The sequence below is a fragment of the Heptranchias perlo genome, unplaced genomic scaffold (genome assembly GCF_035084215.1).
Source record: "Heptranchias perlo isolate sHepPer1 unplaced genomic scaffold, sHepPer1.hap1 HAP1_SCAFFOLD_62, whole genome shotgun sequence".
NCBI classification, from domain to species: Eukaryota; Metazoa; Chordata; class Chondrichthyes; order Hexanchiformes; family Hexanchidae; genus Heptranchias; species Heptranchias perlo.
This window is the reverse complement of record NW_027139644.1, coordinates 3,493,060-3,509,932: the sequence shown is the minus strand read 5'-3', so window position 1 is coordinate 3,509,932 and position 16,873 is coordinate 3,493,060. Positions and strand designations below refer to the sequence as shown.

At 43.4% G+C, this 16,873-nt stretch overlaps 6 non-coding genes across 6 annotated transcripts; 3 read left to right on the top strand and 3 right to left on the bottom strand.

The window, feature by feature from the left end:
• Window positions 1–4,094: 4,094 nt before the first annotated feature.
• On the top strand, window positions 4,095–4,167 carry trnan-guu (transfer RNA asparagine (anticodon GUU)). The gene has a single exon. It is a non-coding gene; the product is annotated as a tRNA-Asn (tRNA).
• Window positions 4,168–4,607: 440 nt separating this feature from the next.
• trnav-aac (transfer RNA valine (anticodon AAC)) lies at window positions 4,608–4,680 on the top strand. Its single transcript has one exon. It is a non-coding gene; the product is annotated as a tRNA-Val (tRNA).
• Window positions 4,681–6,745: 2,065 nt separating this feature from the next.
• On the bottom strand, window positions 6,746–6,828 carry trnal-cag (transfer RNA leucine (anticodon CAG)). Its single transcript has one exon. It is a non-coding gene; the product is annotated as a tRNA-Leu (tRNA).
• Window positions 6,829–6,906: 78 nt separating this feature from the next.
• On the bottom strand, window positions 6,907–6,979 carry trnak-cuu (transfer RNA lysine (anticodon CUU)). Its single transcript has one exon. It is a non-coding gene; the product is annotated as a tRNA-Lys (tRNA).
• A 6,826-nt stretch (window positions 6,980–13,805) lies between these two features.
• On the bottom strand, window positions 13,806–13,888 carry trnal-cag (transfer RNA leucine (anticodon CAG)). Its single transcript has one exon. It is a non-coding gene; the product is annotated as a tRNA-Leu (tRNA).
• Window positions 13,889–14,152: 264 nt separating this feature from the next.
• On the top strand, window positions 14,153–14,225 carry trnae-uuc (transfer RNA glutamic acid (anticodon UUC)). The gene has a single exon. It is a non-coding gene; the product is annotated as a tRNA-Glu (tRNA).
• Window positions 14,226–16,873: the final 2,648 nt, after the last annotated feature.

Below are 16,873 nucleotides of genomic sequence, written 5' to 3'. Positions count from 1 at the left end.
AGGTGGAACGAGGAACTGATATGGAGAGATAGGGAGATAAAGGTAGATAGATAGATAGCTATATAGATAGATAGATGGATAGATAGAGATAGATCGATCGGTAGATAGATATATGGTTAGATGGATAGAGATATATATATATAGATAGATAGATGGATAGATGGATGGATAGATAGATGGATAGAGAGATATATAAATTGAGATATAGCTAGATATTTAAACAGATGGATGGATAGATAGATGGATAGAGAGATATAGAGATAGAAAGACAGATGGATGGATGGATAGATATATGGATAGAGAGATTTATAGATAGAGAGATAGATGGATAGTGAGATAGATTAATCGATTGATAGATAGATGGAGAGATAGATGGATAGAAAGATAGATAGATGGATAGATAAATATATAGATAGATAGATAGATACATTTAAAGCAGTGGAGAGACAACGATACATAGTTTGAGGTGCTGGATTAGTTTAAGACGCTGTACTAATTTGAGGTACTATATTAGTTTGAGGTACTGTATTCGCTTGAGGTGCTGTATCACTTTGAGGTGTTGTATTGGCTTGAGGTGCTCTATTAGTTTGAGGTGCTGTATTAGTTGAAGTACTTTATTAGTTTGAGATACTGTATTAGATTGAGATGCTGTATTAGTTTGAGGTATTATATTACTTTCAGGTTCTGTATCGGTTTGAAGTACTGCATTAGTTTAAGGTGTTGTATTTGTTTGAGGTACTGTATTAGTTTGAGGTACTTCATTAGTTTCAGATGATGAATTAGCTTGAGGTATTATAGTAGTTTCAGATTCTCTATCCGTTTGAGGTACTGTATCAGTTTGAGATACTGTTTTAGTTTGAGGAGCTCCATCAGTTTGAGGTGTTATATTAGTTTGGGGTATCTGTATTGTAAGGAAAGAGTCAGTCTTTATATTGAAGTAAGATTAACCTTTAGCTTTTGCCTCTTAAGTGAGGAAGTATAAATCTCCGTTGGGACAATGAAACTACAATCATAAGACGGATTTGCTTCATTTTATATGCATGCATATGTTTAATATAGAGACGAGTAGATTCTGAAGTCCAGAAACACTTGGATTGTTGCTGATATCATTATACTCGTAAGTTTAATTATCCTTTTGATATAAACAATTGCCTGACAATCATAACAAGACCTTTAAGTCATTCATAGCTGCTGTGTATGTGTGTCAGGCAGCATTGTGTGCTATTCGTCTTACCAGCTTCACAGGCAAGCAGGAGAGGTGTGACATCTCTATGATTGCTACGTATCATTCCAAGCTGATGCTGCGGGAAAGGACTGTACTGGTGAGAGATAAACACCATTCTGTTTTCTGGTCAATTGGCAAGGCCATATGTTTTAACTAACAAGTTCAAAAGTTATAGTTATGATTAATGCCTGAAGCAGAACACCTGGCTGTGTGGAAGGAGCCTGTTTGCACCACAAGGCGACATCTAGTGGAGGAGTGTAGTTAGTTGATGAGGGAAGTGATACTCTGATAACATGGAAAATGCTGGAAACCCTCAGCAGGTCAGGCAGCATCTGTGGAGAGAGAAACAGAGTTAATGTTTCAGGTCAATGACCTTTCATCAGAACCAAGTTGGGCAGTTGTGTTAGGTACGAGTATGAAACATAGGAATTGTTTCACTCATGTGGGGTGATTTGGGTACTTTTCTGTCTTTGGAAGTTCAAGATCCAAAGTAAAATAAGGGCTTATCTGGGATTTGAACTCGGAACCTCTCACATATTCATAGTAACAAACCCGAAGCAAGAATCATACCCCTAGACCAACGAGCCCACTACTAACAACCAATCCACTCTAGAGCCAGCCATCGTGAAACGCTTTTTGGTGGCTATCCTTGATAAGCAATTATGAGGACAGGTTGCATGGACGACACTTGCATTCCCTTGAGTTTAGAATATTAAGGGGTGATCTAATTGAGGTGTTTAAGATGATTAAACATTTGACAGGGCAGATAGAGACTATTTCCTCTGGTGGGGAGAGTCCAGAACAATGGGGCGTAACCTTAAAATTCGAGCTGGGCCATTCAGTGGTGATGTCAGGAAGAATTTCATTACACAAAGGGAAGTGGAAATCTGGAACTCTCTCCCCCAAAAAGCTGTTGAGGCTGGGGGTCAATTGAAAATTTCAAAACTGAGATTGATAGATTTTGGGGCTAATTCGGGAGTTTAATGACTTTGACATTTTTCCCTGTGACTTGTATCGTTTCGATCGATGAAATATTCGTGAAAAGAGTCAGTGTAAAGAGAGTCAACGGTTCATGTTTTCCCGAGACACTTCCTTCAGACCTGAGACCGAAAAGTTTGTCGTTTCCGTAGTGTAGCGGTTATCATGTTCACCAGTTACACGCAGAAAGTCCCCGATTTGATCTCGGAGGGAAGCATTTTGTTGGGATTTGCTCCCCATAAACCTCCAGGGTCGAGTTTCTTCAAGCGTGGAAGGGGCTACAAATCTTGGTGTAATAAGCACTAAACATTTTTAAGCAGACTCCTAAAATACAGTATGTAAAATGGGAAGGGATAAAAGTTCATGACATGCAAAGCACAAAGATTTATTAACGTTTTAATTGTCACTTGGTAAACAAGTTAGCATTTCCTTCGGTGTGCAACAGAACGTATTAATGGTGATTTACAAAAAACATTAAGTGTCTCACAGACATGCATTATTTTTGTGCAATGAACTATTCCCAATCACTAGGGAACACTGCATCAAACATATATCGACCGTTCTTTCATCGTCGCTGGGTCAAAATCCTGCAACTCCCGACCGAGCAGCACTGTGGGAGAACTTTCACCACACGGACTGCAGCGGTTCAAGAAGGCGGCTCATCACCACCTTCTCAAGGGCAATTAGGGATGGGCAATAAATGCCGGCCTCGCCAGCGACGCCCACATCCCATGAACGAATAAAACAAATCTCTGTGCTCTTCCAATTCTGGCCTCTTGCGCATCCCCGATTTTAATTGCTCCACCATTGGAGGCTGTGCCTTCAGCTGCCTCGACCCGAAGCTCTGGAATTCCCTCCCTCAACCTCTCCGCCTCTCTCTCCTTTAACACATACCTTAAAACCTAACTCTTCGACCAAGCTTTTGGTTACCTGTCCCAATATCTCCTTATGTGGCTTCGTGTCAAGTTTTGTTTAATAACGTTCCTGTGAAGCACCTTGTGACGTTTTACTACGTTAAAGGCGCTATGTAAATACAAGTTGTGTCCTCTGGTTATCGACCCTCCTGCCAATGGAAAGAGCTTCTCCCCATCCATTCTATCAAAATAATTTGAACACCTCTATTAAATCTACCCTTAACCTTTTTTTGCTCCGAGGAGAACAATCCCAGCTTCTCCAGTCTCTCCACATAACCCATCCCTGGACACGATGCAAGGCGGAGGTTTGCAACCAGGTTTGAAAATTATTGCCAGTCGGGAGCTGGACAAATCGAAAGGAACCGAAATGACAAACAGCTTTGTGAATCTGCAGATACGCTTTGGGAAACGGAATTGGAGACGAATAAAGGACTGTCCAGACAGGCGGCCAAGACGCAGTTGAGTCGGCATGTCCCCCTGGAACAGTTACTCTGATGTTATGAGTGAAATTAAGAGGTCGGAGCCATTTAAACCGCTCCCAGTTACTGCAGATCAGGCATGAAATCCTGACATCAGCATCAGGACGCTCAGAATATTTTTTTTATTCGTTCATGGGATGTGGGCGTCGCTGGCGAGGCCGGCATTTATTGCCCATCCCAAAAAGCCCTTGAGAAGGTGGTGGTGAGCCGGCTTTTGAAACCGCTGCAGTCAGTGTGGTGAAGGTTCTCCCACAGTGCAACTAACTAACAGACAAAGCACCGGTGGGCGCGGCGGTTGCAGGAGAGCTGGTTGGCGGTGATATCGACGCTGTGAGCGAGACCAGACCGTTCCCATGTTTCCACAAACAATGTCCCATCCTTTATTTCTGGAAAAGTAACACTGATAGTGGACAATTGCATTTCTGTGGCTGCAACATGTAACTTTGGGTAGGTGACACGCTGCTTTAGTGTATCTTGCAAGAAAAAAAAACCAGACGGTATCTGTGGCGCAATCGGTTAGCGCGTTCGGCTGTTAACCGAAAGGTTGGTGGTTCGAGCCCACCCAGGGAAGGTAATTGCACCTTTTTCTTCCCACTTTCGGATTCATTGCCTCATTCTGATGGCCCTGAAGCCGGTGCCAAGTTTCGATTCCTGATCTGCAGTAACTGGGAGCACTTTAAATGGCTGCGATCTCTTCATCTCATTTCAAGTTTTCTAATATGTGATTTGGCTGCAAGAAAACACTCTGTGAACAATGTCATCTGAGCATGCCTGATTCGCCATAATTTACACTGCCATCGGATATCAGGCACATGCAAAAAAAACAGTGAAATGTTTGTGTGGGCGCGATGCTCTGGGATTCCCTGCCTGACCATCACCACCGATCCTTCTCTGCAGCCTTCCGAAATACAGCGCAGTGAATGTATCCCTGTGAAATCAGCTCCTGTCCAGTAATACGGAAATTAGTTTGGCTGAGGGGTTATATCCCTAACACGAGGTTGTAGATATCAGGTTTCCGTAGTGCAGTGGTTATCACGTTCGCCTAACACGCGAAAATTCCCCGGTTCGAAACCGGGTGGAAATATTTTGAAACCTTGTCCCCATTAAAAATGATTAAATATTTAACGATTCACATTGCTGATTAAATGTGAACAAAGTCCATATCTCCCAGCCCTGTTAATGCAGTCCGCTGAGAGCAGGCGATGAAAGCCAGCGTGATATTGGGGGTGAAGGCTGCTTCCAATACTGTCTCACACCCGGTGGGACCTGGCGGAGATTTGATAAGACTCATCCATTCAACCAAGATATGAAACGGTGTTTAAGAAACATTCAAAAATATAATAACATCCAGGATCCTGTCTTCAGAGTGCGTGGCGCAAAGGTCTGACTCCGGATTAAAAGGCTGGTTAACTTGCTTCTGATTTCTGAAATGTACTTGCCCATCCTTCAGAGGTCATGGGAAATATGTTTTTTGCCTTTCGAAAAAAGACGCGAAAGTTAGAGACATGTTCTGTTTTCAACACGGCTGGTGAAATGGCCAGACTATCATAAATTCGGATTCGCCTTTGAAACATTTAAAGGCGACGACCTAAAAATCACTTAGTGCAAATTTAAAATCACGGTTCCTATTTATTTCGGTCTGAAAGAAATAACGATAAACGTGTCAGTCAGTGCCCGCGGTGAGACGGTGATGAACTTGTTTGCTGCGAAGTTCACCGCTGGGCAAAAGTTGACGCCGTTTAAAGGACGCGAACCCACTCAATGTAAAGGATGAGCTCATAACCAACAGGTCCCGTCAACGTCAAACACCTCATTTCTTGTTCAATAGAGGGAGAAGAGGCGTGTCCATCATCAGACGCCAGCAACTTTAAGAAATGGAACAGATAAAGGCACAGACGCAAGTTCCAAATCCTTTCAATGCAAAGTTATTTCACTTTATTTAAAGTGCCGTGAGGCTAAAAACGGGTCCCAGATGATTTGCGTTCACTCGTGATTTGTTTTCCAGTGTTGGTCCGTCAGGTTTGCAATTCAATTTGTATTGGATATTGAAGGTATTTCAGGATGATTGCACATCATACCATGTGTAAAGCAACCATCTTGATAACTTCAATCATCACACACTCCACATCGACGCTGCAGAGGCCCCAGCACCCCTTTCAATATTGTTTTTCTTAACTCACAGTTTTCAAAAGGGAATTGGATAAACGCTTGGATGGAAACATTTTCAGGGCTATGGGGAAACAGCAGGCGAGTGGGACTAACTGGACAGCTCTTTCAGAGAGCTGACACAGGCACGATGGGCCGAAGGGCGCTATCTTATTCTATGATTCTATTAATAGATCAATTTCCGCCTTTCACGTAGCCTCCCTAAATGGAGCGCAGTAATCGTGTCCCTGTGAAATAAGCTCCTGAACAGTAATACGGAAATTAGTGTGGCTGAGTGGTTTGAAACTCTGGTTAGGCTCCTAACTGGAAATTTCCTCTCCAAGATTGATTCGTTGATCAATTATCTCCCCCTTTCCATCTTAAATTTCTTTACATATCTTTTTGATCTCTTCTTCTAGTGTCACGCCCACAATACTCGTCTCGCTGGTAAAGACTGAAGCAAAGTGATTATTTAATATTTCTGCCATTTCGCTGTCATTTCCTGTGAGTTTGTCGTGTGTATCCCTTAGTGGCCCTATTCCTATCCGAAATTTTCTTTGGCTGTTGATGTGTCCAGAATACTTTTCTTTTTTTGATATTCCTTTTTGCCTTTCTAATAGTTCTTTAGACTTCTTTCCCAGTCTTTTCACATTCCCCTCTCTCCTTTATTGTCCAGTGTGTGCCTTTTTCTTCAGTTTCAATTTTGCCCTTGTTTCTTTATTCTTCCCTGGTGTGTCATTTCTGGCTGGTTTGTTCTTGCTTTTTAGTGGGATATGTTTCTCCTGGACTCTATTGATCACCGTTTTAAATGTTTCCCACTGTTGTTCTATTTCTTTGTCCAGGTCATTAATATGTCAAACATTTCACCGTTTGAAACTTCTCAAGTCACAATTCCATCACAAAGCCAGTTGCTTTTGTGAGAGGAGTAAATCAACTTGGTCGAAAAATCAGCTGCAGCACAATCCACAAATAAAATATTTTCACGTCTTCGTAAAAATAAGGATTGTCAGAAGTGGGATTCGAACCCACGCCTTCAGAAGAGACTACGACCTGAACGCAGCGCCTTTGACCGCTCGGCCATCCTGACTACAAATTTAATGCTCCATTCTGCATCAATTCTGCACCGTTGGCCAGTGAACGCAACATAAAAGTTTAAAATGATACTCGCCCAACGTGGGACTCGAACCCACGACCCTGAGATTAAGAGTCTCATGCTCTACCGACTGAGCTAGCCGGGCTTGTTTCCTTGAATCACCTTATCTGTTATTGCAGCAAGCAGGAGAAAGACTCCATTTCAAATTATTGGAATCAATTCTGAGGGACAGGATGAACTGTCACTTCGAAAGGCACGGACGAATCAAGGACAGTCAGCATGGATTTGTTAAGGGGAAGTTGTGTCTGACTAACCTGATTGAATTTTTCGAGGAGGTGATAAGAAGGATCGATGAGGGTAGCGCAATTGATGTCGTCTACATGGATTTTAGCAAAGCTTTTGAAAAATTCCCACATGGCAGATTGGTCCAAAAAGGAAAGGACCATGGGATCCAAGGGAATGTGGCTTGTTGGATCCAAAATTAGCTCAGTGGCAGGAAGGAAAGTGTAATGGTCGACGGGTGCTTTTGTGGCTGGAAGGCTGTTTCCAGTGGGGTGCCGCAGGGCTCGGTACTTGGTCCTTTGCTTTTTATGCTCCACATTAACGATTTGGACCGAAACTTAGGGGACATGATTAAGAAATTTGCGGGTGACACAAAAATCGGCCATGTGGTTGATAGCGAGGAGGAAAGCTGCAGACTGTGGGGGTTCAGGCAATTTTCTGACAACAAGGCACTCAATCCATCTCTGAACGAATTTTGAACGAATACGTGTGTTTGACCCAGCACAGCACGATGGGCCGAATGATCTCCTCTCATGGACTCACAGAATACAATGATACTAAGTGTTATCAGTCGGAAAAGGAACACATTGCAAATAAGAGCAGAGAGAGGAAACTCGTCTAACAGCATAACAGCACGGTGAGATATTGTATTTGAGAAGGATGAGGAGGGTTAGTTTATCATGGTGGTAGTCACATGGAGTCTCATTTGTGACTTTGATAAGGACCATTTCATGCTGCAACTGGGGCGGAAACCTGATTGGAGAGATTCAGCCCGGGCGTGGCCCCATCTTGCGCGGTGAGATGGAGGGGGGTGGGGGAAGTGTCAGAGCTGGGGCTCACCGGTGGAAGCAGCATAAAAGTTTAAAACGGTACTCGCCCAATGTGAGGCTCAAACCCACTACCCTGAGAGTTTTTAAAGAAAAGGTGGAGCAGCCACTGTCTGAATCTCTTGCCATACTTGAAAGAACACATTCCAAGTACGAGCAGAGAGAGGACACCATTCAGTTGCCCATTGTGTTAATAAAGTGCCATCTATTTCCGTAGTATTGCTATTATCACGTTCGATTTATACGCGAAAGTTTCCTGCTTCGATCGGTTCCCGGGTGGAAACATTATGTTGGAACTTGGTCTCCATAAACATCCAGATCGATTTTCTTCTCCTGCCAAAAAGGGAGACAGTGTCTGCTCCCTTATTCTTTGTCAGCTGCATCTTTTACTTCATTGAACAGATAACTTTGAGTGAGAGAAAACTGATCCACAGTGACGCTCATTTCAAGTTTTATTCCCTTTTAATTTGGAAGGATGTATTTGCTTTGGACAGAGTGGCTTTTGAAAGGAGTTCGGAGTGTGGGATCGACAAACCTTTTCCGCTGGTGGGGACAAGTGTACCGAACCAACCATCTACAAAGTTCTCCTGAATTCTCTGGTTCAATACGAAACCGACCAACAAAAGCCCTTTCATTGACCGTGGAGGTTCAGACAATTTTCTGATAAAAAGCGCTCAATCTATTTCTCTTGTCTATTTCGCGATGTTTCCGGATACTGTCTGCATCTCTGTCCTGTGTTTATCTCACTATGTGTCCACCTGCAGGGTGGTTTTTGAACGAAGACGTGTGATTGTCTTCTGTTTGTTACAATAAATAAATGAGGTCATCAGGTGCTTCCCTCCCTGACACTGGGGAACCAGAGGCAGACTTTAGAGCAGGGTTCTGTTCATTGTGAAGACGCAAAGAAAACATTGATTGCAGAATTATGCAAACCAACTCGAAAGGAAAAAACTGTGACTCTCGACGTGATTTGAATACGCAACTTTCTGATCTGGAATCAGACGCGCTACCGTTGCGCTACGAGGCCTGGGTGCAGTAGTGGATGTTTATTTATTTCAATGTTTGTCAAGCACCGCTTTATTTCTCCGATATTGGTGGAATCGGTTGGCTTTCAACTCCCCGCCCACTCCCACCGGATGTCAGGCAACATCAGAAGTATCCTTCACCTGTCAGCGGCAGCATGGCGCTCGCTTCCATCGCCTGCTGTCAGCGGACTGCAGCAAATCCAATTACACTCATTCTGCACCCAGAATTATCACATCACAGGAAAAGGATGTGGGAAACTGCTCAAGATACATAACAGGAGGGGAAACTCCTGAAAAACACTTAGACTTTCGGTGTTTAGACTTCCATTGGAGCTGCAGAAGAGAACGTGTGAAAATATAAACTATGAGTGCGATGTTGAGTTATGCAGGAAACTGCTCAAAATACATAACAGGACGGGAAACTTCTGAAAAACACATGGACCTTAGATGTTTGGACTTTGGTTAGAACTGCAAAAAAGAACGTGTGAAAATATAAACTATGGGTGTGATGTTTTTCTCTAAAGTGAATGTTTTTAGCGGATTTCTCCTGTTACTTTCGCAACTATGGGTTGTTAAACCATCAACAATAACTTCTGCTTGATTTGAGCCCGAGCGGTTACAAAATAGCAAGTTTAATAGATTGACTTACAACAGATTTGCACGACAGCTGTCTTCAACATTACATTCAACAGTATTATTATTATAACACAACTGTCTACAGATTACATTAATGACAAGCAATCAACACAACCCGACCTGTCTGCGAATCCAGGTATATTAGACCTGACCTTTGCGGACTGCCTGTGGCAATGGACTTCTGACTGTCTCCAATTGAGAGCTCTAACATTTGAGAAGGGAGCATGCCCTATTTTTATAGGATTCGGCTACATTGTTCTCTATGTAAGCACCACTGATCTCAACTCATGGTCATAAAACATCCCACTTTGCTGAGTCTCAGAAACCACCAAAGATTATTTAATGTCTTAGTGTTTATTTAGCCTTTCTCTGTCATCAGGTTTTAGATGCTTATACTAGGTTAGCACAACCTGGAGTTCAGGTGTCCAGGACACCCAAGTTTCTCTGGACATCAACATTTAATAGTTTCTAACCATTTCAAAAATATTCTGTTATTCTGTTCTCCCTTCCAAAGTGAATAACCTCACATTTCCCCACATTATACTCCATCTGCCACCGTCTTGCCCACACACTTAACCTGTCTATATCCCTTTGCAGACACTTTGTGTCCTCCTCACAGCTTACTTTCCCATCTAGCTTTGAATCATCAGCAAACTTGGATACATTACACTCGATTCCTTCATCAATCATTAAAATTCTTCTCTTGGCATATAAATAGAAAACGGGTAGTAAGCGGAGCGGTAAGATCGATTAGGGACCAAAAAGGAGATCTATGCACGAAGGCATAGGGCATGGCTGAGTTACGAAATGAGTATTTTGCATCTGTCTTTACCGAGGAAGAAAATGCTGCCGCAATCACAGTAAAAGGGGAGGTAGTTGAGATACTGGATGGGGTGAAAATTGATGAAGAGGAGATACTCGAACGGCTGGCTGTGCTTAAAGTTGATAAATCACCTGGTCCGAGTGGGATGCATCCTAGGTTGCTGAGGGAAGTAAGGGTGTAAATTGCAGAGGTCCTGGCCATAATCTTTCAATCCTCCTCAGATACAGGGTTTGGTGCCAGAGAACTGGAGAATTGCAGATGTTACACCCTTGTTCAAAAAAAGGGTGTAAGGATAAACCCAGCAACTACAGGCCAGTCAGTTTAACCAAGGTGGTGGGAAGCTTTTAGAAATGATAATCTGGGACAAAATTAACAGTCATTTGGACAAGTGTGGATTGATAATAGAAAGCCACTGTGGATTTGTTAAAGGCAAATCGTGATTGAGTTTTGTGATGAGTTAACCAAGAGGGCTGATGAGGACAATGTGGTTGATGTTGTCTATATGGCCGTTCAAAAGGCGTTTGATAAAGTGCCACAAAATAGGCTTGTCAAAAGGGGCGACAGTGGCTGCTCCCTTATTCTTTAAAAGCCCACAGATAACTTTGAGTGAGCGAAAACTGATCCACAGTGACGCTTACTTGAAGTTTATACCCTTTAATCTGAAAGGATATATTGGCCTTGAAAGGAGTGCAGCACAGATTCACCAGATTGTTACCAGGGGGCAATACGTTAAATTATGAGAAGATGTTCTATAAACTAGGCTTAAAATCACACAAGTCACACTGCTAGAAGTTTTCATTTTTGATACATACATTAATGACCTGGACTTTGGTACACAGGGAATAATTTCAAAGTTTGCAGATGACACGAAACTCGGGAATGTAGAAAACAATGTGGTGGATAGTATCAGACTTCAGGAGAATATAGACAGCCTGGTGAAATGGACTTTATTAATAGAGGCAGAGAGTACAAAAGCAATACAGTTATGCTCAACGTTTATCAAACACTGGTTCGGCTGCAGCTGGAGCATTGTGTTCAATTCTGGGCACCTCACTTTAGGAAAGATGCCAAGGCCTTGGAGAGGGCGCAGAGGAGATTTACTAGAATGGTAACAGAGATGAGGGACTTCAGTTTTGTGGCGAGAATGGAGAAGCTGGGGTTATCCCCTGAGAGCAGAGAAGGTTAAGGGAAGATTTGATAGACGTGTTCAAAATTATGAAAGGTTTTGATAGAGCAAATAAGGAGAAACTGTTTCAAGTCTCTAAGATGATTCTTTTAATTACCATTAATAAACCCACAACTTTCTGTTTCGCAATGAACGAAATGCTAACAAGTTTGCCGAGTGACTGTCGAAACTAGGCTAACTTTTCTGACTTCCATCCCTTCTCATTTTACGCACTTTATTTTCGGAGTCTGCTTAGAAGTGTTCAGAGGTTATGAGACCAGGAATCTGGTGCAGTCGTTGTTGAATTTGAAAGGATTGCAGCCCAATTCACACGAGAGAAAGCTCGCGCCTGGAAGTTTGTGAGGAGCAAGTTCCAGCAAATTGTTTCTGACCCGGGATTAAACCGGGAGTTTTTCGCCTGTGAGGCCAACATGATAACCATTACACCACGAAAACATCTATTTAGTCAAGCCAAGGTTAGATGATAGTGTTAAGTGAGAAAGTGAACTGCTGACTCCCACTTCTGGGGGATATCCCAAAGCGCTTCATCGAGGTGTCATCAAAAACATAGAATCATAGAATCACAGGAGGCCATTCGGCCCATCGAGTCTGTGCCAGCTCTTTAAACTAAATGGTGCAATTTTAAAGGGGGTGCAGGAACAGAGAGACCTGGGGGTATACATACACAAATCTTTGAAGGTGGCAGGACAAGTTGAATAGATTGCAAAAAAAAAAAGTGTTCGGAATCTTTGACTTTATTAATAGAGGCATCGAGTACAAAAGCAATGAACTTATGCTAAACCTTTATAAATTACTGGTTAGGCCCCAGCTGGCCACCACACAATTCTGCCCACCACACTTTAGGAAGGATGTCAAGGCCTTGGAGAGGGTGCAGAGGTGATTTACTAGAATGGTGCCAGGGATGAGGGACTTCAGTGAGGTGGAGAGACTGGAGAAGCTGGGGTTGTTCTCCTTTGAGCAGAGACGGTTGAGGGGAGATTTAACAGAGGTGTTTAAAATCATGAACGGTTTTGATAGAATAAATCAGGAGAAACTATTTCCAGTGCCAGAAAGGATGGTAACCAGAGGACACAGATTTAAGGTAATTGGCAACAGAGGTGAGATGAGGAGATTTTTTTTTACGCAGCGAGTTGACATGATCTGGAATGCGCTGCCTGAAACGGTGGTGGAAACAGATTCAATAATAACATTCAAAGGGGAACTGGATAAATACTTGAAGGGGAAAATTTTGCAGGGCTATGGGGAAAGGGAAGGGGAGTAGGTCCAATTGGATAATCTTTCAAAGAGTTGGCACAGGCACGATGGGCCGAATGGCCTCCTTCTGTGATGTTTCCATGCTGTGATTCTATGTTATGGAGGATTTTCTGATGCAGTGGATATTCGGGGCAGAGGACCAAGTGGGGATTGAGCTCGACGGCAAGTGTATACAGTTCGTTCAAAGGACTGAAGCCGATGGTTTCATTCTTCCCGTCGTTTAGCAGCAGGAAATTAGTCGGCCATGCAGGCGACTTTTTTTTGTCTTCAATCATGGGATGTGGGTGTCAATGGCAAGGTCAGCATTTATTGCCGATAACCTAATTGCTCTTGAGAAGGTGCTGGTGAGCCGCCTTCGTGAACTGCACCTTTCGTTGACTGTGTCATTGACATTTTCTGGATAGAGAGAAACTGTTTCCGCTGGTTGGGGATTCTAGGACTTGGGGGCACAGTCTAAAAATTAGAGCCAGATCTTTCAGGAGTGAGATTAGAAAACACTTCGACACACAAAGGGTGGAAGAAGTTTAGAACTTTTTTCCCCAAACGGCAATTGATGTTTGCTTAATTGCAATTTTTAAATCTGAGATCGATAGCTTTTTGCCAACCGAAGGTATTAAGGGATATGGGCCAAAGGCAGGTATATGGAGTGAGATCACAGGTCAACTACGATCTTATCAAATGGCGGAGCGGACTCGAGGGGCTGAATGGCCTCCTCCTGTTCCTATGGTACATTTCCCCGAGTGTCTGTTCTCTCCACAGTTGTTGCCTTGTGTTTAAAGCATATTTTCGTTTAAAGCTCGTTTTGGGGATGAGCCGGTGGGCGGCAATACGTGCCGTGGATCGAGACCTTGTTGCTTTTTGCGGGAAGAGCAAATCAACTGGGCCGAAAAATCAACCGCAGCTCCAGCAACAAATAAAATAGGAGTCAAAATAACTGATGTCAGAAGTGGGATTCGAACCCACGCCTCCAAAGGAGACTGCGACCTGAACGCAGCGCCTTAGACCGCTCGGCCGTACTGACTTACAAATAGCTCCTTCACTCGCCACCCTTTCCACATTGAGACCCCCCCGGAGAAAGTTTCACTCACTCCAGTGCTTGGTAAGATAAGTGCTGCTGGAAAGGCTCGGTGAGCGGGATGCCACCTCCCCGGGTTTTCCTGAGCCTATTGTACTTTATTCCCATTTAATCACGGGAATATCCGCAATCAGGAGCTAAAAATAATTAAAAGCTGAATCACAGAGAAAGGGAAATCCATATTACATCTGATAAACCAACCAACAGCGCTCCCTGGTGGTCTAGTGGTTAGGATTCGGCGCTTTCACCGTCGTGGCCCGGGTTCGAATTCCCGGTCAGGGAAGCAACTTTTGAAGACTTGTTGTATTCATCGCATGAACTGACTCAAAGTCTGTGGGAAGAAAAAAAAACAATCATTGTTTTCATCACCATTAATTAACCGATAACGTTATTTTGCAGAATGAAAGGCGACTGAGGGAAGTTGGAAAACTTTAATAATTTCTTTTGTGCGATGAACTTTTTATCCCTTCTCATTTTACACACTGTATTTTTAAGGGCTCGGTTTAAAATGTTCAATGCTCGTGAGACCACGAATTGATGTTAAATTTAACAGGACCGGCTCTTTCACAGAGAAAAAATAAATTTGCCCCAACATAATGTTTCTGCTCAGGATTGAACCAGGGACTTTCCACGTATAAAGCAAACGTGATAACTGCTGCACTGCAGGAACCTCTGTATGGGTTGTCAGCCAGAAGTTCGAATGACTGCATTGATTCTCTTTCATAACTATTCAATTGATCGAAGTTGCACAAGTCACAAAAGAAAAATGTTCATTTCAAAGTTATTAAACTCCCAAATGTGGCCTGCCTTGTTTGGACAGGGGTTGACCCAGACGTCACAGCCTCAACAAAGCATATTCTCAACATTTCCATTGGGAACAGGAGGAGGCCATTCAGCCCCTTGAACCTGTTCCGCCCTTCAATTAGATCAGAGATGATCTGTAACTGAAATCCATTAACCTGCCTTTGCTCCCTGTCCCTCGATACCCTCACCCAACAAAACTCTATCGATCTCAGTCTTGAAAGCTTCAATTGACTCCCAGCATCCACAGCCTTTTGGGGGACAGCGTTCCAGACTTCTTCTGCCCTTTGTGTAAAAAAGTGCTTCCTGTTTTCGAAACTGAATGGCATGGTTCGAATTTTTTAAGGTTATGTCCACCTCGTTCTTGATTCCCCAGAGGAAATTGATTCTCTCTCTCTATTCTATCGAATCATTTGAACATGTTAAACACCTCGCTCAGACCGCCCTTCAATCTTCCATACTCGATGGAATACGAGCTCAGTCTATGCAGCCTGTCCTCATAATTTAACCTTTTTAGCCCCGGTAACATTCTGGTGAATCTGCTCTGCACCCCCTCCAAGGTCAATCTATCCTTCCTGAGGTGCAGTGTCCAAAACTGAACGCAGTTACTCCAGACGCAGTCTAACCAGAGCTTTATATAACTGGAACATACATTCCACTTCTTTATATTCCAGCCCCCTGAGATAAAGGCTAACATTCCGTTCGCCTTTTAAATTATTTTTGGACCCGCCCGTTAGCTTTTACTGATTTATGTAAATGAACCGTTAATTCTCTCTGCTTCTCCACAGTTCCTAGCTTCTTACCATTTGGAAAATACCCTGACCATCGGTCCAAAGTGGATTACCCAACATTGAACTCCATCTGCCATAGTTTTGCCCACTCACTTAATCTATCAATGTCCCTTTGCAACTTTCCAATCGCATTCCACACTACTTACTGCACCACCTAACTTAGTGTCATCAGCAAACTTGGATATACGACTCTCTGTTCCTTCATCTAAGTCATTGATAAATATGGTGAGAAGCTGAGACCCCAGTTACAGATCCCTGGGGGACACCACTAGTCGCATCCTGCCAATTGGAGTATGTACCCATTATCTCTACTCTCTGTCTCCCATCTCCGAACCAATTCTCTACCCATGCCAATACATTGCCTCAAGTTCCATAAGCTTTCATTTTTGCCAACAGTCTCTTGTGTGGAACCTTATCAAATGCCTGTCGGAATTCCATATAAATAATATCATAGGAACATAGGAACAGGAGTAGGCCATTCAGCCCCTCGTTCCTGCTCCGCCATTTGATAAGATCATGGCTGATCTGTGATCTAACTCCATGTACCCGCCTTTGGCCCACATCCCTTCACACCTTTGGTTGCCAAAAGCTATCTGTCTCACATCTAAATTTAGCAATTGAGCGAGCATTAATTGACGTTTGCAGAAGGGAATTCAAAACTTCTACCACCCTTTGTGTGTAGAAATGTTTTCTAATCTCACTCCTGAAAGGTCCGGCTCTAATTTTTAGACAAAATGGTGGCAAGTTCGCCGGACATCTTGGACAAAATGGCTGTAAGTACGGTGGCCATCTTGGACAAAATGGCGGCAAGTCCTTCACGGCTGTTCGACAGGAACAGAAGGAGGCCATTGAGCTCCTCAAGCCTCTTATATGGGAACTGAAGGTCATTCAGCCTCTGAAGGATGTTACACAGGAAAAGGAGGAGGCCATTCAGCCCCTCAAGCCCGTTACATCGTTACTGGAGGCCGATCATCCCCTCAAGCCTGTTACATGGAATCAGGAGGAGGCCATTCAGCCCTTCGAGCATGTTATACAGGAACCTGAGGCCAATCAACCCCTCAAGCCTGTCAAATAGCAAAAGGAGGAGGTCATTCAGCCCCTCGAGCCTGTTATCTGAGAACTGAAGGCCATTCTGCCCATCGAGCCGGTTATACAGGAACTAGACGCCAATCAACCCTTCAAGCCTCTAAGGTAGCAACAGGAGTCGGCCATTCAGCCCCTCGAGCAACTTACACCAGATCTGGTGGCCAATCAGCCCCTCAAGCCTGTAAAATAGGAACAAGAGGAGGCCACTCAGCCCCTCGAGCCTGTTATATGGGAACTGAAGGCAATTCAGCCC